The sequence below is a fragment of the Halichoerus grypus genome, chromosome 9 (assembly GCF_964656455.1).
Source record: "Halichoerus grypus chromosome 9, mHalGry1.hap1.1, whole genome shotgun sequence".
In the NCBI taxonomy this organism is placed as follows: Eukaryota; Metazoa; Chordata; class Mammalia; order Carnivora; family Phocidae; genus Halichoerus; species Halichoerus grypus.
The window spans coordinates 131,186,124-131,208,184 of NC_135720.1; the positions used below are offsets into that span (position 1 = coordinate 131,186,124).

The 22,061-nt window shown below is 41.8% G+C and overlaps 1 long non-coding RNA gene across 1 annotated transcript in view; it reads left to right on the forward strand.

Annotated features, from left to right (window-relative positions):
- LOC118531626 (uncharacterized) overlaps window positions 1-22,061 on the forward strand; it is a 70,124-nt gene that overhangs the window by 42,290 nt on the left and 5,773 nt on the right. Inside the window, exon 2 of the long non-coding RNA XR_004915294.2 lies at window positions 396-484. This is a non-coding gene — a long non-coding RNA (uncharacterized LOC118531626). The remainder of the gene's footprint in view (window positions 1-395; window positions 485-22,061) is intronic.

Below are 22,061 nucleotides of genomic sequence, written 5' to 3' on the forward strand. Positions count from 1 at the left end.
AGAGCTTTCTTCTCCCGACCTACACTCCAGGCCAGCATATCCCAAAGTATGGTCCCGGGATCAGAGGCACCCAGAAGCAATGTGGGTGTGAGCATCACCTGAGAGCATGTTAGAAATGCATATTCTCTACTCCATCCCAGTGGGCTCCACCCCTGACCCACTGATTCAGAAACTCCAGAGGGGCGTGGCAGCAATTGGGGATTTGATAAGCTCTCCAGCTGACAGCACTGAACCACTCCTCTGGTCTTTTTACCAATCTGACTACTCTACAGAAGCCAGGTTTTTGATAGGGGAAATCAGGTTGTGGGGCTCCTTTGCTTGAAATTCTGTAACATCCCCCAGTGCACTTACTTAGTAGACAGAGGTCTGACCCAATTGGATTTATACTTTTGAAGGTCCCCTCTGGCTGCTCTGTGGAGAAGAGATGTGGAAGAGTAAGAAGAAACACCTGCAGACAGATGAAGAGGCGATTGCAATAATTCAGGTACGTGTGATGGGGAGCTGGACTAGACTCGGAGCATAAGGGGTGGGGAGAGCGCATCTATCTGAGAGACATGGAAGAAAAAGCAACAGATTGGACTTTTTAATTCTAGGTGGCCTCCTGAATCTCTTTTTTCTTTTTCTGTGGTAAAATATACATAACCTAAAATTTACCATTTTCACCTTTTTAAAATTAATTAATTATTTTTAAAGATTTTATTTATTTATTTGACAGAGAGAGACACAGCGAGAGAGGGAACACAAGCAGGGGGAATGGGAGAGGGAGAAGAAGCAGGCTTCCCACTGAGCAGGGAGCCCCACGAGGGGCTCGATCCCAGGACCCTGGGACTATGACCTGAGCCAAAGGCAGACGCTTAACCACTGAGCCACCCAGGTGCCCCTTAAATAGATTATTTGGATTTCCCTAATGACTAGTGATACCATCATTTCATGTGCTTATTGGCCATTTGTCGATCTTCTTTGGAGAAATGTCTGTTCAAGTCCTTTGCCCATTTTTGAATTGGGTTATTGGGGGAGGGGTTGGGTTTTTGTTTTGTTTTTTTGTTTTTTGTTTTTTTGCTATTGTGTTGTAGGAGCTCTTTACATATTCTGGATATTAATCTCTTATCAGATATAGGATTTGTAAATATTTTCTCCCAGTATCCTCTCTCTCGACAGTATCCTCTCTCGACAGTATCCTCGGAGGCACAAATGGGCCTTGATCGAGTGCCCGGGCCTCAGGAGCTATGGGGGCAGCGGGAATTTATCAGGAAAAATACCTGCTTGGTCCCGGGGTGAGGGAGAGGCAGTAGATGAGGGAATTGAGAAAATCCCCCTTGAAGACCCCAGCCAATGTCTCAGGACTGAAATCTTGCTGCATAGTCCTGTTTTGCATATCAGAAGCAGAGTATTATTTTTCTTTTGGCATTATTTCTCTAACTAATTCCACTTACCCCCAGGCGAGAAAGATGTCAAGAGTAAAAGGAGACCCAGATCTTTGTTGGTTCCTGAAAAAGCAAATAAGATCCAGCGGCTTTCTCCACAGAATACAGCTAACCTCTGAAGAGGTCTGCCCAGCTGATAGGCTCTGGAGCTTAAATGCCATTAGCTTCAAGGTAAACTATCCTCTGGGCTTCTGAGCCACCTGGGAACTTTCCTGAGGACAAATCAATGCTATGGGGTTGATTTTGAAGGAAGATGAGAGTTGGACTTCTAGATCAACTGTGGTCTTCTTTCCCACGGGGTGTGTGTGTGGAGGAAACCCTATTTTTTTGACCATGATTTTAGTGCTTAAGTCCAATATTTTATGGGACCAAAAAGCTGAGCAAGGTAGGAAAGAATGCTCTTCATCCACTTTTCTGGTTCTATGAGGTGGGACAAGTAATCCTCTCGTGACTTTCTCCTCGGGAAACTGAGTCATGCAAAAAGCATTGTCCTTTTAAGATACCATTTAAGGTCAAGCTCTACATCTCCAAGCAAGGTTTCATTGCTGAGGAAAAATGTGCAACTGAAGAAGGTTCCAATTAACCAGGTTAGAAGAAAGACTGGCTTATCTTCTTATTCTTTTTACATAAAATGATATTATAAAACCATTTTTTAAAAGATTTTATTTATTTATTTGACAGAGACACAGCGAGAGAGGGAACACAGGCAGGGGGAGTGGGAGAGGGAGAAGCAGGCTTCCCGTGGAGCAGGGAGCCCGATGCAGGGCTCGATCCCAGGGCCCCAGGATCATGACCTGAGGCGAAGGAGATGCTTAACGGACTGAGCCACCCAGGTGCCCCTAAAACCACTTTTTTTTTTTTTTTTTTTTTTGTGAAGAGGTAATCAAAGAATAGGCAGCAGCGAAAAAAAAAAGTAGAGGAGTGTCAATAAATTTATTTTAAAAAATAGTCCTGTTACTTTCTAGATTTGTAGTACCTGTCAGCTTTATACTTTTAAGATTTTATTTATTTATTTATTTGAGAGAGAGTGCAAGTGAGCGAGCACAAGCAGGTGGGAGGGGTAGAGGGAGAGGGATGGGCAGACTCCTCGTTGAGCTGGGAGCCCGACCTGGGGCTTGATCCCAGGACTCTGGGATCATGCCCTAAGCCGAAGGCAGACGCTTAACTGACTGAGCCACCTAGGCGCCCCCTTGTCAGCATTATAGAATTGTAATTTGTTGTGATTTCTTTTCTCATTCTAAATATTTACTTTCATATCTAATTTTGTATTCATAATTTTGTTCTTTTTCCTAAGAGAGTCCCCCACAGGGCGCCTGGATGGCTCAGTCAGTTGAACGTCCAACTCTTGATTTCAGCTCAGGTCATGATCTCAGGATTGTGGGATCAAGACCCGTATCAGGCTCTGTGCTCAGCATGGAGTCCCCTTGAGAGTCTCTCTCTCTCCCTCTGCCCCTCCCCCTGCTTGTTCTCTCTCTCTCCCTCTCAAAATAAATTTTAAAAAAAGAGGGTCCCCCACATTGTATAAGCATCAGGCCTCACAAAACCCAGATCCACCCCTGTCCCAATTAACTGAGGTACTAAAAAGCCAAAAACCCACTCCCTGTGCAATTTCCCATCGCAAATTAGGCCAGTCTTGTCGTCCAGTGCAGGCTACCAGGGGTCCTGCAAGGAGCTTAAATGACATCATAATGATAATAAAGTGCCAACAGCACATCCCTCCTCTCATGATGTTCACTGTGGATTTAAAGCTCAAAGAGGAAAATCCAGAGAGGTTGAACTCCAGAATTTTTAAGTTCAAGTTCAAAAGAATTAATCTAATATTTCTGCCCTTGTGAGTGAAAGTCTGAAGTCCAAATTCCTTAGGATAATTTTAAAAGAAATTAACAGTCTCCCCCAATTTCTCCTAGTCAGTTCTAACCACAGGGGTTCTGGGTCCCTGGGTGGCTGGAGGGGCTCCTCTGGGAGACCGAGCCCGGAATGACTGTGGTCCTCCAGGATATCCAAAATGTCACCCATCATGCCACTTTTCAGAAAGTGGAAAGTGTTCACAAGAGACAAGGCTTTGGGTGGCCCTGGCCCCACACCTACTCACTGGCAAACAAAAACAAACAAACCAACAAAAAGCCAAACTCTGGCCATTAGAGCAGTTATCCAGGCTCTCTGTAAATTAGGTTCCAGAAACCAATGCCTTGATGCATAGCTGAATGGAGGAAGAGAGGGCAGAGGAAGTCTCTGTGTCAGCCTTGCCAGGGAAAAACTAGTTATTCCCAATGATCTATAACCCATGAGCTGTGCACTTATGTTTCTTTGGGACACTATTCCTAACAAGACATTAGGTAGGGCGCTCTTCACTATTGTAGGCATGGGGGTGGGGGTGCTCCTCCCTATGTCCACTGCTTCCTTCCAAAGAGGAGCATTAAATCATCCCCACTTTCTTGAAAAATTTAGAAATTTACAACCGCCTGATCGTTACATCTTCTTCTTTTGGTTCCCTCCCACCCCTGACATATTGAAGAATTCCAAAACTCAATTCCCCCTTTGAGTCTTAATCATTTAAAGCCAGAAACTGAAAAACAAATGCTCTCTACCACACCTGGAACTCACCTGTAGTTGAAAGTTCTGACCGGCCAATCTGGCTAGGAAAAAAAAAAAAAAAACACAATGAAAGGCAGCAAATGTTTGTTGCAACCATAATGACATTGTGCTTTTCTTCATAATTTGGTGTCTCTCCCCTTTGTTGCACAATAGAATCACCTGGGAAACTTTAAAAAATACTACTTGTGGGGCGCCTGGATGGCTCAGTCGGCTAAGCATCTGCCTTTGTGGGCTCAGGTCATGATCCCGGGGTCCTGGGATCGAGCCCCGAGTTGGGCTCCCTTCTCAGTGGAGAGTTTGCTTCTCCTTCTCTCTCTGCCCCTCACCCCCCTCCGCTGCTCATGTTCTCTCTCTCTTAAATAAATAAACAAAATCTTAAAAAAATATACTCGCTGAGCTCCACCCCAGAGAAATTAAATCAGAATTGGGAGGAGTGCGGAAGGGTGAAGAGGTAGAAGGATATAGGCATCTGTTTAATTGGTTTTCCCAGGCAATTTGAGTGTGCCGCCAAGGTCAAGAACCACGTGGCCTGCTGCCACCGCTGATCACCCCAGCCTCCACTGCTCTTTGGCATACTTCCTCATTTTGATGAAGCATATCCTCCAGTAGCCTCTCAAGAAAGGTGCATAGGATGTAAATTTTCTGAGTCCTTAAATGCCTGCAATGTCACTAATAGGGTGAACCAGCAGTTTACGACATGAACTAATCGGCTCATGGTTTGCCTGTGCATAGAAGTTTATATTGAAAATAATGACCCCTCAGAACTTTGGGCATTGCTCAGGAATCCTGGGTGGTTCTGACTCTTCAAGAATCCTGTGGAGCTGTCGAGAAGCCCCCTGCCAGTCTCAATGTCATTCATTTTATTGGAACCTACTTTTTCCTCTGAATGCATTGGAATATACTGGGCCATTTGAGTCAGGAGACTCACCTCAAACATTTAAAAATTATTTTCTTATTAATTACCGTCCCTCCATTTTCCCTATGTTCATTTTGTGAGACTTCTACTACTTTATCCGACCTCCTGAATTGAGCCTTTGGATAATTTTTTTCTTACTCTTCCATTTTCTATTTTCTTTTTCCCTGAAGATGTCTTTGACTGTTTTCCAATCTCATGACCAAATTTCTTATTTCAGTCAACCTATTTAATGTCTTTCGAATGCTATTTCAGTAAACATAGCAAAAAATTTTCTCTGGAAGTACGCAAGCTGGTTTTGACGTTTATATGGGAAAATAAACAAGAAAGGCCATAAAAATTCTAAGAGGAAGTGCACTGAGAGAGGCCAAAGCCCTATCAGATATTAACACAGTTACAAAGGCTTAGTAATGAAAACAGTGTGGTATTGTACGTGAAAAGACGCACGGATCCTTGGAGCAGAAGAGAAAGTCCAGAAATAGATCCAACAGATTATAGATAAATTTCATATATGACAAAAGTACCATCTCTAATCAGTGGAGTAAAGATGAACTTCTTAGTAAAAGATATTGCAGTGACCGGGTACCCAGTTGGAATAAACTAGACTTGGATCCATACTTCATATCATACATCAGGATAGACTCGAAATGGATCAAAGATCTCCATGTAAGGAATTAAACTGTATAATATACGAGTACCTACTACAAGAAAACGGGTGAATTCCTTTATAACCAAGAGATAGACAAGGCCTATCTAATTATGATTTGAAATTCACAAGTCATCACAGAAAAGATTGGTAAAGTCAACCACATAAATAAAAATGTTTACATGGCAAAAACATCAAAAGCAAAATCAAAAGACAGAGTGGGAAAATATTTGTAAATTATATCACAAAGGGCTAATCTCCCTGTAACATAAATAACTATAGATATGTAGATAGACATATAGATATCTAGATACTTATCTATCTGTCTGTCTATCTATAAATATATATTGCTTCTAGAAATCAAAACAAAACAAAGGGCAAAGGAGACAGGGAGTTCATCAAAGAAAGAACTATAAATAACCCTTAAACGTATGGAAATAGAAACAACTTCACTCTAATAAGAAAAATATAAATGGAAACTGCACCAGGATGCCATTTTTCACCTATCAGATAATCCCCCCCACCAAAAAAAAAAACCTAAAAATTTGCTATTATCATACTTTGTTGGGAAGGCTCAGAAAAAATAGGCACTCCCATATCTCATTGGTGCAAAACCATACAATCCCTTATGGAGGGGAATCTGGCACTATTTGCCCCCAATTTTTTTTTTAAAGATTTTATTTATTTATTTATTTATTTGACAGAGAGAGAGATAGCGAGAGCAGGAACAAAAGCAGGGGGAGTGGGAGAGGGAGAAGCAGGCCTCCCACCAAGCAGGGAGCCCGATGTGGGGCTTGATTCCAGGACCCTGGGATCATGACCTGAGCTGAAGGCAGACGCCTAACGACTGAGCCACCCAGGAGTCCCCAATATTTGCCAAAATTACAGACATATTTTCCCTTTGACACAGTGGCCACTCTTCTGGGAATATATCCTATACAATCTACTATGTAAGTATGCGAGAACACACATGCAAGTTTATTGATTGTGGCAGAATTTTTAAAATTTACAGATTATAAACTACCCATGTATTTAGCAGTTAAGTACTAGTTCAATAAATGAAGGTACATCTATTTGATGGGATAGTATGCACCTATAAAAAGGAACGTGGGAAGATCCCTACTGATGTGAAGACATCTATCTATAGGCCATACCGTTAAGAAATGAAAAGAACAGTGTATATAGAATATTATTTGATTGAATGTATACAGTATGCTACACTTAGTAGAATAAAAATACCTATTATATTTGTCTTCATTCATAGAAACACTGCAAAGATAAATAAGAAACTAATAAAAATATTTTTGGGAGGATTAATTAATCAGTACTCAATTTCTCTAAGGATGTGAAATAGATTTGAGTGACTCGTGAGTTTTTTGTTTGTTATTCTGTTTCCTGAATTATTGATTTTGGTCTCTATATCAGTTAGGAATGCTTTCAGCTATCAGCAACAAAAAAATAAAAAGCAGTTTATTTTTCTCAGATAACAAGAAATAGGGTGATAAGTGGATGCTGGGCACTAGTTAGGATGGGTATCTCTACAGTTCTTTTGGCCTTTTCCTCATGACCATAAGATTGTTGCCACAACTCCAAGCATCACATCTGCATTCACAGCAAGAATAAAAGGGTAAAATAGGTAATTTCATATATTTCTGATGCTTTTATCAACAAAGCAAAGCTTTGTTTTTTCCAGAAACCCCTAACAGACTTCCCTACACCAGGTCATTTGGCTCCCAAAAGAGAACAGGATTCTCATCATTGGCTTGAACCATTAATGATTCATCATCTAGAACCGGGCACGTTACTACCTTGAATAAATTGAGGGTTCTATTCAAAGAAATGGAGAATGGCAGGGTAGGTTATGGTTTCTTTCTGTCATGATGGAAGTTCTCCTCCAAAATCACTGATTATCCATTCTTATCCAAGAGTAAGGTGTCAAAAAAAAGCTGGTGGGACACAGGAATACATTGGCGGAGGCTTATTGTGGGGCAGGCCTCATGCTAGGATGATTAGCCAGAGAGTCGGCCCTTCTTTTGCAGAACACCAATTACTAGTATGGAGCAGTGGGGTCTGTGGCCCCATTCTATTCCTCCAGGAAGGAGACCTTCTATAAGAGTTCTGCCTTGGAGCCAGGGTGGTTAGGGAGGGGGTTGCCAGTCAGACTAGTCCTTTCCCAGGCTCTCAGATTGATCAGGCAATCAATCCCCTTGACGACAACCCCAAGCCTCAAGACCATCCTCGGGTTCCTGATATCTTGGAGGCAGTGGTTTTCAACTGGGAGTGATCTTGTTCCCCAGATAAGGTTGCCAACATTTAGCAAATAAATGTACAGGGTGCCCAGTTAAATGTGACTTTCTGATAAACAATGAATAATTTGTTAGTGTGAGTATGTTCCAAATATTGCATTATTTATCTGAAATTCACATTTAACTGGGCATCCTATATTTTATCTGCCAAGTTGGAGGTAGCCAGGGGGATGTTTGGCAACGCCTGGAGACATTTCTGGTTGTTACAACTACAGGGGTGGGTAGAGGCCAGGGATGCTGTTAGTCGTCCTGCAATGCCCAGGGACAGTCTTCCCACCACAAAGAATTATCTGGTCCGAAATGTCAATAGTGCCGAGGTTGAGAAAACTTGTTCTAGAGCAAAACCTTTTCTTTTTGGCTTGTCCAGAGAAGAAAGCTCCAGACTCTTGCCTGACATCGTGTGCCCAGGGTGGGGCACATTCATTTATTTTTCAAATCTCAGCATGATCTAGTTTCCGTGGTCACGTGAAAGACTCAAATGTTCTATCTTCTTCGTTTCATTTGTAAGAAGCAAACCAAGGAAGTGCTGGCCAAGATAAGACAGCATTTCTATTACGTTCAGGGACACGAGGACCAGCCTGCATATGCCCCTCGAGCCCTTTCTTGGTAAAGACCATGTTCAGCTCCAGCCTCACAAGGCAGCCCTGAGGAGCTGGGGCGCAGGGTGGAGGGGGGCCTTGGCCGGCTCTTTCAGGCTGGGGTTTGCACCTTCCTGGCTGTGAGGGGAGGGATGTGAGCCTCACACAGCTGCACTTTTCATGAAGAGCCGCTTTCTTTGCAGACCCAGGGGTGGGAGGAGAGCAGGCGGCAGAAGGTGGGGATGGTATGCTGTGGCTGTTAATCAGACAATTTTTAAGAGAACAGGGGAGGAAGGAAGCAAAGGGGTGGAGAAGGTTCTGAGTGTTTTCTGGTTATGAGATGTGTATAAATCTGTGGGAGGTTATTTGAGGATATTTATCCCAAGCCCTATTCACAGTTGTCCTTGAAATGAATACCGGAACATTAGAATGCAGGGGTCATCGCTCCTCTTTTGCAACCACTGGCCCCCATTTCCTTCCCTCCCGGCAGACCCCGTGTCTCACACATGTTGGTGTGTGTGCAAACAGAATGAACATGGACCATTATCCACCCAGTCTGTACACCTTGATGTCCCTGAGGAAGAAATTACTGGTAGGTTCCCCCCCCCCTTTATTTTATTCATTTTTAGAAGAAGGAATATAAAAACTTTTTTTTTTTAATCACTCACTGCTGACTCAAGGGTAGAGATTAAGGGGTATTTTGGAGAATTTAAAAATAAAAATCCATTCAGGCATTCATTAAGTCAAGCAAGATGAATCCGGCTGTTGGTTATATAAAAGCTTGGCTTTTTCTGGGAAATCTGTCTTTGCAGTTCGGGGCTTGCTGGAGAAAGGAATGCATGGAGCCCAAGAGGGACCATGCCGACAGCTTCATAAGCCTTGGGAAAGCCCCTGTTAGGTTCAGCTATGGCCTCGCCTGGCCTAGATAATAAACCTGAGTGGGTGAGGGGTGGGGGAGTGGGGGGCTGGCAACCCCTCCCTTCGCCATGACCGTTCATCATTTGTGGGTATAGTGAAGTCACTGAGTTTAGCGCCAATTAATGTTTGTCATTTCCATCTCAACTTCAGTGACTGAATCTAGTTCTCTCATCTTTGGAAAGTCTTATAAACTAAACTGAATTATAAAAAAGAAATAAGACTCTGATCTCATCATGCATCCTAAAGGTAGAAGAGATGATATCCAAGGGGGGAGAAAAAACCTATTTATGTATGTATGTATATATGTATGTATGTAGGCTCCATGCCCAGTGTGGAACCCAGTGCAGGGCTTGAACTCATGACCCTGTGATCAAGACCTGAGCTGATGGGGCGCCTGGGTGGCTCAGTTGGTTAAGCGACTGCCTTTGGCTCAGGTCATGATCCCAGAGTTCTGGGATCAAGTCCTGCATCGGGCTCCCTGCTCAGCGGGGAGTCTGCTTCTCCCTCTGACCCTACCCCTTCTTGTGCTCTCTCTCTCACTCTCTCTCTCAAATAAATAAAATAAAATCTTAAAAAAAAAAAAAAAGACCTGAGCTGAGATCAAGAGTTGGTTGCTTAGGGGCGCCTGGGTAGCTTAGTTGTTAAGCATCTGCCTTCAGCTTGGGTCATGATCCCGGGGTCCTGGGATCGAGCCCCGCATCGGGCTCCCTGCTCAGCGGAAAGCCTGCTTCTCCCTCTCCCACTCCCCCTGCTTGTGTTCCCGCTCTCACTGTCTCTTTCTCTGTCAAATAAATAAATGAAATCTAAAAAAAAAAAAAAAAAAAGAGTCGGATGCTTAACCGACTGAGCCACCCAGGCACCCCAGAAAGCTATTGTTTATTGAGCAATTGCTATTTGCCAGACACATTGCACTATGCATACATAATTCCACCTAATGATCCAACAACCTGATGGGGAAGATACTACTGTACTTCCCATCTTAAAGATGAGAAACGGAGTTTCTTACTAGCCACAGAGTTAATAAGTGGCAGAAGTAGGCATATTCCACTTTTTTGGCTTAATATTGAACATGACCTCTTCCATGTTATAACTCTAACATTTTAATTGTACGATGTTTTGAGTTGCTCTCTCACAATTTTTCACCTATCATTGAACATCTGGGTTACTTCCAATTTCTTAAGGTTGTGGATCATGTTGAACTTTCTTTATGATTATGAATAGTGTAATGAACATCTTTGAGCAAAATTATTTTCAGATTTAGGTGTTTGTAAGGATAGATTTCCAAAAATGAAAATGGAATGTTGTCTTTTATTGTTTTTGTTGATTATTGAAGTATAATTACATACAGTGTTGTATTAGTTTCAGGTGTACAATACAGTGATTCAGCACTTCCATACAACACCCAGTACTCAGCACAACAAGTGCACTCCTTGGTCCCCATCTCCTATTTCACCCATCGCCCCTCCACCTCCCCTCTGATGACCATCAGTTTGTTCTCCATATTTAACAGTCTGGTTTTTTGTTTGTTTTCTTTGTTCACTTGTTTTGTTTCTTACATTTCACATATGTGTGAAATCATGTGGTATTCATCTTTCTCTGACTGACTTATTTCACTTAGCGTTATACCCTATAGGTCTATCCATGTTGTTGCAAATGGCAAGACTTCATTCCCCTTTTTCTGGCTGAGTAATATTCCAGTGTGTGTGTGTGTGTGTGTGTGTGTGTGTGTGTGTGTGTGTGTGTATACCATCTCTTCTTTATCTGTCTACTGATGGAAACTTGGGTTGCTTCCCTATCTTGGCTATTGTAAATAATGCTGCAATAAGCACAGGGGTGCATATATATCTTTTTATATTAGTGTTCTCCTTTTCTCTGGGTAAATACCTAGTAGTGAAATTACTGGGTCATGTGGTATTTCTATTTTTAGTTTTTTGAGGAAACTCCATACTGTTTTCCACAGTGGCTACACCAATTTGCATTCCTACCAACAGTGTGCAAGTGTACCTTTTTCTCCACATCCTTGTCAACTCTTGTTATTTGTTGTCTTTTTGATACTACCGTTCTGACAGGTGTAAAGTGATATTTCATTGTGGTTTTAATTTGCATTTCCCAGGGGATTAGTGATGTTGAGCATATTTTCATGTGTCTGTTGGCCATCTGTATGTCTTCTTTGGAAAAATGTCTATTGAGGTCCTCTCTCCAATTTTTAATTGGATTATTTGTGGGTTTTTGGTGTTAAGTTATGTAAGTTCTTTACATATCTTGTATATTAACCCCTTATTGGATATATCATTTGCAAATATCTTCTCCTATTCCATAGTTGCCTTTTGGGTTTTTGTTTGTCTGTTTGTTTGTTAAGATTTTATTTATTTATTTTTGAGAGAGAGAGCGTGAGCATGAATGGGGGGGAGGGGCAGAGGCGAAGCAGACTCCCCCTGAGCAGGGAGCCCAATGTAGGACTCGATCCCAGGACCCTGGGATCATGACCTGAGCCCAGGGCAGATACTTAACCGACTGAGCCATCCAGGCACCCTGCCTTCTTGTCTCATCAATTGTTTCCTTCACTATTCAAAAGCTTTTTATTTTGGCATAGTCCAACAGTTTCATTTTGCTTTTATTTCCCTCATCTGAGGAGACATATCTAGAAACATGTTTCTGTGGCTGATGTCAAAGAAATTACTACATATGTTTTCTTCTAGGAGTTTTATGGTTTTAGGACTCATAATTAGGTCTTCAATCCATTTGAGTTTATTTTTATGTCTGGTGTTCGAAAGTGTTCCAGTTTCATTCTTTTGCATGTATCTGTCCAGTTTCCCCAACATTTGTTGAAGACACTGTCCTTTTTCCATTGTATATTCTTTTCTCCTTTGTCAAAGACTAACTGACCATATAAGCATGGGTTTATTTCTGAACCCTCCATTCTGTTCTATTGTTCCATGTTTTTTTTTGTTCCAGCACCATACTGTTTGGATTACTATAGTTTTGTAATATATCTGGGATTGTAATACTTCCAGTTGTTCTTTTCTTTTTCAAGATTGCTTTTGCTATTTGAGGTCTTTTGTGGTTCCATACAAATTTTAGGATTATTTGTTCTATTTCTGTGAAAAACATTGTTGGTATTTTGATAGGAATTGCATTAAATCTGTAGGTTACTTTGGGTAGTAGGGACATTTTAACAATACTGTATCTTTCAATCCATGAGCACAGAATACCTTTCCATTCATTTGTGTCAGGTTCAGTTTCTTTCATCACCGTTTTACAGTTTTTGGAGTATAGGTCTTTCACCTCCTTAAATTTATTCCTAGTATTTAATTTTTTTTGGTGCAGTTGTAAATGGGATTATTTTCTTCATCTCTCTTTCTGCTACTTCATTATTAGCATATAGAAATGCAACAGATTTCTGTATATTAATTTTGTATCCTGTAACTTTACCAAATTCATTTATCAGTCCTAGTAGCTTTTTTGGTGGAGTCTTTAGAGTTTTCCAGATATAATATCATGTCATCTGCAAATAGTGGAAGTTTGACTTCTTCCTTACTAATTTGGATGCCTTTTATTTCTTTTTCTTGTCTGATTGCTGCAGCTAGGACTTCCAGTACTATGCTGAATAAAAGTGGTGAGAGTGGACATCTTTAATCTTTAATAAAGATTAGAGCGTAAATAAATGAAATAGAGACTGAAAAAAACCAATAGAGCAGATCAATGAAACCAGGAACTTGTTCTTTTGAACAGATAAACAAAATTGAAAACCTCTGGCTAGACTCATCAAAAGAAAGAGAGGACTCAAATAAGTAAAATCAAAATCAGATAAAGACATTAAGAAAAGAAAACTACAGGGACACCTAGGTGGCTCAGTTGGTTAAGGGTCTGCCTTCAGCTCAGGTTGTAATCCCGGAGTCCTGGGATGAAGCTCCATGTTGGGCTCCCTGCTCAGGGGGGGAGACTGTTTCTCCCTCTCCCTCGACCCCTCCCCCTGCTTGTGCTTTCCCTCGCTCTCTCAAATAAATAATATCTTAAAAAAAAATAGGGGCGCCTGGGTGGCTCAGTCGTTGAGCGTCTGCCTTCGGCTTGGGTCATGATCCCAGGGTCCTGGGATCGAGCCCCGCATCGGGCTCCCTGCTCAGCGGAGAGCCTGCTTCTCCCTCTCCCACTCCCCCTGCTTGTGTTCTCTCTCTCACTGTGTCTCTCTCTGTCAAATAAATAAATAAAATCTTTAAAAAAAACAACAAAAGAAAACTATAAGACAACATCTCTGATGAACATAAATGCAAAAATCCTCAACAAAATATTAGCAAACCACATTCAACAATACATTAAAAAACTGTTTGCCATGATCAGGTGGGATTTATTCCAGGGATGCAAAGGTCATTCAATATTTACAAATCAATCAACATGATACAGCACATTAATAAGAGAAAAGTTAAAAACCATATGATCATCTCAATAGAGGCAGAAAAAACATTTGACAAAATACAACATCCATTCATGATAAAAACTCTCAACAAAGTAGACTTAGAGGGAACATACCTCAACATAATAAAGGGCATATATGAAAACCCCACAGCTAACATCATATTCAGTGGTAGAAAACTGAGAGCTTTCCTTCTAAGAAAATTGAATATTTTTAAGGAGTTTTACCTGTAGAGAATCATTGATGTCCAAAGAGGCCATTTTCTCTGTATCTCTAAGAGGCAGCAGAAGACAAGCTGAGGACAAAGCACAAGCTAACGCCCCACAACCTTCCCTGCCCTCCCCCGCCCCCCACTCCTGGGGGGGATACTTGTGACATTTCTCCCAACTGTCTTAATGTTAATGCCTTACTAGAGGGAAACACAACCTTCACCTGACAATGGCAAGGCCTCCAGGTCCTCTTTAGCATATGAAAGTTCTTTTGAAAACTGCCCTTTTCCCTTACCTCCCCCAACTCTCAAGTATATAATCAGCCACCCCTCACAACCCTGGGGCAGCAGCTCTTTCTGACCAGGCATCCTGTCCCCGTGCTTTAATAAAACCACCATTTTGCACCAAAGACGTCTCAAGAATTCTTTCTTGGCTGTTGGCTCCGGACCTCACCCCACCAAACTTCACCTACACTCAAAACTACATCACTGTCACTCCTGAGAGCTTTTTCTGTATCCTTGCTTAGCAAAACTCTATCGCTTTACTCGCTCTCCTTTGTCCATGAGATTCCGTGGGACAAGAACCTCGCTCTCCTGCTTCATCTCCATCAGCAATAAAAGTTATTACTGAAAATGTAATTTGTTAATTTTTTCAGAAAGAAATTTATTGTAAGTGGTTTGATTTTAATTTTGCTTTATAAGTAATCAGGTCAGTTTCTTTTTACTCATTCATTTCTTGGCCTGAAAGAAATCTCCTTTTATGAATTTCTTTTAATCCAGTCATCTATCAGGGCTTTAATGTTTTCTTAACCAATTTCAATGAATAATGAGATAGCAAATATTTTGCCATTGTTAGAGTCTCAGTATTGTCCTCAGGTTGCTATTTCCTTTAGTGTTTGATGACTTCTTTCCTAACATTTGAAAATGTTTATTTAAACCTCTTGGTGTTTTTCACCGTGACATCTTTCATTCAGAGTTCAGATGCTCATTTCTCTTTTCTCCGAGGAACCTGTGCTTGACGCTTCTGAGAAATTTCTCAGTCGTATTTATAAAAAGTGAGGTTCAAAATAACACAGAGAAAAACAACATACCCTGTCTCCACCCCAGCTCTACAAACTACCCAGAACTGATAGGGGCAAGCAGCCCCCGTGCACTTCGGGCGCCTCCGTTCCCCTGGCAAGCCATCCCAGTATTTAACAGCTCTCATTATGTGACGCTGAAAATTCTCCATTACAGCTAATTTGAAACTGTTCTTCTGCCACGCAGATCTGTTTGCCTTTGTTCCCTTCTCTGGCAGGGACAGAACAGCTAGGCATTGTTCCAGGCAATTATTTCTCATGGGTAACACTCGCCCAGGGCATGGTGGGCTCTCAATAAATGTTTCTTGATTAAAGTTGATACTGAAAAATCTCTCATTAGATCTAGTCTCAGGCTTTCTTTCTCAAAGTTGAATGAACTAACAACTCTCCCCCCTGCCCCCTCCAATCATCTCTGAGTCTAACTTACTTTCGGGAACTCCTGGTCCTCTTGAAGCATAGGCTCCAAGTTGAGATGAGACTGTGTCCTCAGGTCACGCCTGCCCCAGCACTCTCCCAGGGTGGGAGCATCTGATGTGGGAAACAAAGGCAGAAGAAAAATTATTAAATTTCCGTACTACCTACAGTCCACTGACAGGTCCCTGAAACAGGTAGAGTGACATTCCTGTAGGGACTCAACTATCTTGATGTTGACATTTTGCTAAGGACAGAGGGCAATCATAGCCATACAGCTGCCCTGCTCAGGATCCTATAAGTCTACTTTAACATATAAAAATTCTTTTGGAAACTTAGTTTATCTCTAAATCCCCAAGATACCCATTGACAATCATCCCCCAAAGATATGGCCCACGGATATACATCTGAAGGGTCTCATGACTAAGGTTTTATTAGACCATAATACATGAACTTTTCCCAGCAACAGCTAGCCCCCTCAAGGCCCTGTAAACCTTGCTTCCAAAATTCCTTAGAGACTTATGCTCTCCCAAACCCCCTCTCAACTTGAAAGTAGATAATCAGCCCCTCTTCTATGACCCCAGTGCAGCTGGTTCTGCCCACAGGTCCTGTCCCCATGCTTTAATAAAACCACCTTTTTGCACCAAAGACATCACAAGAATTCTTTCCTGGCCATCAGCTTCGAACCCTAATGTCTTTCCTACATCATATGGTGGCCATTGGAGTCTCATCTGGACTCTGAACCACAGTGCAAACTTGGTGATTACTTTCTCTTCTTCTGCCTTTGTTTCCCATGTTAGATTCAGTTTGTCCCCCGCCCCCAAGATGTGGATGGCCTTCACTAGGGTGTTCTCCCTGGAATAGATATAGGCTGAGATAAAACCATCAGGGTGGTGGACAGAGGAATGGCGGGGCTAGAACTGAGCTCTCAGGTCCAGGGTGCCAGGCACAAGCTATAACTACGTGGCTCACAAGCAGACCTTGGATTGAAGTTTAACCAATTTCAACCATAACAAATCGTCACAGGTAGTGAAAATATTTATCATCAACACAAGAAGATATATTAAAGTCAACAGATAGTTTTATATGTATTATCTATAACTCCCAAAATGATTAAGATAATCTTTTTTTCTGAGAACAGCTTACATTCCCCAGTCCTTAAAATACTCTCAGGAAACACCAGACTAAGAAAAGAAATAATGCTAGAAGTCCTGTTTCTGTGTCACCTTATAGCTGAGTAATCGTTATTACTTTGGAGTGAAGGGCCTGCAGCCCAGAAGAGGGGGGGGCCTCGAGTGACCCTTGTCTTTACTTTGATCGTCTGTGGTTTTGATGTAGTTTTTGGAGTAGTGTTGGTGCGGTTCGGAGCCAACAGCCAAGAAAGAATTCTTGAGACGTCTTTGGTGCAAAAAGGTGGTTTTATTAAAGCATGGCGACAGGACCTGTGGGCAGAAAGAGCTGCTGCCCCAGGGTTGTGAGGGGCAACTGATTATATACTTTGGGGTTGGGGAAGGAAAGATAAGGGAAGTTCCCAAAGGATGTTCATATGCTAAAGAAGACTCACAGGATCCTGGATGCTATTGTCAAGCTAAGGTTGTTTTTCCCTCTATCAAGGTATTAACATTAAGACCATGGGGAGGGATGCCTGGGTGGCTCAGTTAGTTGGGTGTCTGCCTTTGGCTCAGGTCGTGGTCCCAGGGTCCTGGGATCGAGCCCCACATCGGGCTCCCTGCTAGGCGGGGAGCCTGCTTCTCCCTCTGCCCCTCCCCCAGCTTGTGTGTGCACGCTCTCTCCTTCTCTCTCTGACAAATAAATAAAATCTTTAAAAAAATAAAAATTGACTTAAAAAAAAAAAAAAGACAGTGGGGAGCTTCCTGGAGGAGTGTTATACTCTGCCCGCCTCAAGTATTTGTCAATGAGCTGCAGGTTATAGGACATTTAATTTTATTTATGTTTCCTTCTGCCTTTGTTTCCCACATCAGGTTGAATTTTAAATCATTAGAAGGTTTTCTTTCCAAGGTCTCACAACCTTAGTTGTGACTAAAATTGAATTGACTGCGCCATGTGAGGGCCCAAATGGTGTGCAAAATCCTCATTCACAGGCGAAAGCCATTGCATCAAAAAGGAACTATTCTGTTTTGTTTTACTTATTTGGCCTAAAGAGAAACCCATTTTCCATCTCCCTCTTTACCTCCAGTTTAATTTTTTGTCAGAGGGGAAGGAGTTAATGGCTTAATGAAAGGCTCCCTGTCACCTTCCTTGGATGCTAAATAGAGTCCCCAGAAAAGAGAATCTCCATCTTCTACTGCTAACATTCCGTGGCTTCTATTTCTTTTTTTTTTTTTTAAGATTTTATTTATTTATTTGACAGAGAGAGATACAGCAAGAGAGGGAACACAAGCAGGGGGAGTGGGAGAGGGAGAAGCAGGCTTCCCGCGGAGCAGGGAGCCTGATGTGGGGCTGGATCCCAGAACCCTGAGATCATGACCTGAGCCGAAGGCAGACGCCTAACGACTGAGCCACCAGGCACCCCCGTGGCTTCTATTTCATAATCATCTTTGTTTATGTACATCTTTGAATCTGGAACATCCTGCCTATCAGATTTGCGTGAAAGTTTCATTCTGCATCCTAAAAAAAAAGGTTGACCACAATCTCTCCCATCCTCTGATTGAACCAGCCAGGAAATCCCTTGGCGGGGCGGGGGGGGGGGGGGGGGGGGGGGGTGCTAGTTGTGCTCGTGTAGACTTGAAGGTACTCGTCCTTTGCAAAACTCGCACCTGCCTACTTTTTGTGACCAGGACACTGAGATGTGGCAGAACCCCCCAAAACCTTTCGTTTTCTTTTTGAGCTAGTGGCAAGATGACTCGATGGTCGATTGGAAAAAAATGACCTTACAGCGGTTTAGCTGATGGGTTTTGTTTCTCTACATATAATGGGCTCTGTTCCTACCCGCTCTGGGTCAGATGGCCGTATGCTTGCCTTCTCCAGAATACTGCTTTATGCTGCCTCAGAGATAAACAACTGACAGCAAAGGTCTTAGAAAATTAGTTGGTGCCATGAGGACAGGCAGAATGCAAGAGTGAACAAAGAAGTTGATTTAGGCAAAAGCTTTTCAACTCAGATTGAAGAATGATCCATTTTTTTTTATTCTTTCATTAAGTCACTATTGCTTAATTACAGCACTCTCTGGAAGGCGAAGGAAACTGAGTTGGAATTCCCTTCCAGAGCTTCCCCCCACCCCCCAGTCTTTCTGAGGAGCCTAAGAAGGGACTTTGGAAGACAAGCACTATCCTGATGCTAAAGCCCAGCCACTGCTGATTGTGCATGGTAATGCACGAGGGTTCCTTCTAGCACTTTTAACCTCTCCTGCCTTGAGTGTCCTACAAAAAGGTGTAGTATTTTTGCCACCTATATTTTAAACTGGCCCTACGATTAAGAATAATAGAACATTAGCTACCAATTGCATTTAAGAAATGGCTACTACATTAAGCTAAAATTCTTTCTGTTTTATATCAGTTTTAGTGACCTTGGGTCTAAATCACCTCTTCCATTAATCCCTCAGAAGGTCATTTTTAGAACATGAGTGTGAATAGATAAAACACAGGGAGAAATATCTCAGGTGACAGTTTTAGTGTCTGTGGTTACATCAATGAACTGGATTGATTGAGAAGTCCCATTGGGGCAAGGTTATTGACCCTTCCCTGGCCAGCACTCCCCTAAGCCAAGCTCTGAAACGAACCAGCTCAGCGCTTAATTAATCCTTCTCTTTGCTTTGACTTTTAAAGTGGCCTTGATCAAGGGCAGCCTTCTTCCAATGAATGATACAGTGTTGGAATTTTCTTTTTCTATCAAATTATACAATCCCAGGTTTGACAGTGCTCATGCCTGCCTTTGGGCCAGCCACTTACCCTCTACATCCAAGGTGGCTGCTCTTAAAACAGAAGATGTTAACATTGACCTGAAGATTCAGGGACAAATAAGTTATTAATGATTTGAATGCACTTAAGACCTATAAAGCTCCATAAAAATCCCTCCTGCAATAATATACGGGTAACATAAGGGAAACACGATAGCCAATCACCATAGTGGAAATGAACCACTTAGGCGCCATTTTGGTTTTCTGTGAAAGTAAACAAAGGAGGACATATATCCCTTTTCCACCTCAAGGTTTTTGCCGAAGTTCGCGGATACCTGCAAACCCGCCTTCTAGTTATTTTCCTGTGGCTGTTGTGTAACGATTTGACATGATTTAAAGCTGTCTTGATATGTCAGAAAGCTTGGGGTGTCCTCATTGCCTTTGGACTTTTTTTGACCTAGAAAGTAGAAAGCAAAGCTTGTGTTACTAAACATGTTAGCAGAAAATGCTAACAGGTTTGGAGCGTGGAAGGCTGTGTCTAGAAACTATGGTGGGGTATGTGGAAGAAGAGATGGACAGGCAAGTGGGCGTCAACCATGTCAGCCATCTCTGTGTTTTGGAAAATGTGTAGGTACCCTACTGTCCTGTGAAGAGTAGGCCAATGTAAGACAACACTTTAAAGAGACCGTCCTTACTGTTGGGTGGACATTTTCCTTCTCTTTGGGTCCTCAGCATCCGTACCTCCTTCCAGTATTTGGGGAATTCTCCCACTTTAGGAGTTTGGGTGGGAAGCAGAGTCTGCCTTCCACCCTAGAAGGTGAAAATGCAAGATACCTGCTTTCCCCAGGGCATAACGACAAGACAGAGGTCTACCAGACAGAGGCACCTGCTCTGGACTTTGAAAACAGAACTGGTAACATGAAGAAAGGACCGGAGGAACTCTGTGTGACAATGGCAAAGGATCCCACCTTCTTGGGCAACAGAGGGAGTGGTGCATTGGCAGCATCCAGATCCAGAATGAGCAGTCTGTGTTTCAAGTTCAGTGTGTTCCCAGCTTCATATGTGTTCTTCCTACAGAAGTTCTACAGTGGGATTTTGAGCATTGCTCCTGGCTGAAGGTCCCAGACCTGGTCCCAGTGATACTGTGATACCCAAGCCCTTTCGTTATTAATAACTTAATATGAAAAATGTTCATCTTTGCATATGTATTTGTATTTGTCCAAACACTTACAAACCCTTTATCTCCCCACCCTCTAGTTCTCCTGATATAATTTACTTACCATAAAATTCACACACTATAGTTGAACAGCTCAATGTGGTTTAGTACATTTATAGAGCTACATAACCACCACCACAATCGAGTCACATTTTTATTTTGTTTTAGTATATTGTTCTAGGAATTTTAACAGATTTGTTTAACTACCCCCAAAATCAGGATTCAGAACAGTCTTCTTCACCCCAGAGGACTTCCTCCTGCCCTCTGTAGTTATACCTTCACCACACCTAGCCCCTGGCAACCACTGACCTATTCTCCACCTCTAGAATTTTGTCTTTTGTAAGATGTCATACAGTGGGTAGTCTTTTGTGTCTTTGCATAATGCTTTAGAGAGTCATCCAAGTTGTTGCATTTGATATTAGTCTATTCCTTTGTGCCGAGTGGCAATATGTTGTATAGCTGGACCACAGTTTATCCATTTACTTTTTGATGGGCATTTGCATTGTTTCTGGGTTTTGGAGGGAAGAATTATGAATAGAGTTGCTATCCAATATCTTCTTTTATGTTTTAAAAAATATTTTTCATTTTGGAATAATCATGAACTTTAAAAAAAAAAAGTTGGGAATACTATACAAATAACATTTTTCTAAACCATTTGAGAGCAGTTGATAATCTGATGTTACCCCCGAAAACTTAAGTATGTAATTTCTATACACAAGAACATTCTCCTACAAAATCACAGTACAATGGTCAAAATCAGGACGTCCATCCTGATACATCACTACTACCTCATCCTCTGAGTCATTCAAGTTTATTCAGTTGACCCAACAGTGAATTGTATAGCAAATGTATCCAGGTCATAATCACACGGAGTATTTAGCTATCATGTTTCTTGAGTCTCCTTCTGTCTGGAAGAGTTCCTCAGTCTTTCAGTGGCTTTCATGACCTTTACACTTTCAAAATTAACAGTCCAATTCTTTTGTAGAATATCCTCCAATTTAGTTTGTCTGATGTTTCCTCAAGATTAGATTAAGGTTATCGATTTTGAAAGTGATTGTATCCTTTAATTTCTGTTTGTCCTGTTACTGATGACATTCACTTTGATCCCTTGATTAGGTGGTACATACCAGGTTTGATAAATACTTTGTGGGATGGTATTTGGAAACTATCTAGATATCCTGTTCTGTATCAAACATGCACACACTACATATAAAATAAATGTACATATTTAAATATACATGTCATGTATCTATATTCTTATGATATCCTGTTTTATTTAATAAGTTATAATTATCAATCCTGCATCCTTCTGATGGCCCCATCATTCTTGGAGCATGTTCTTGCTTTCTGGAACTACAAAATGTCCCAGGATCATCTTGTTCTTTCTTTTCTTTTTTTTTTTTTTTTTTAAGATTTTTTATTTATTTATTTGACAGAGAGAGACACAGCGAGAGAGGGAACACAAGCAGGGGGAGTGGGAGAGGGAGAAGCAGGCTTCCC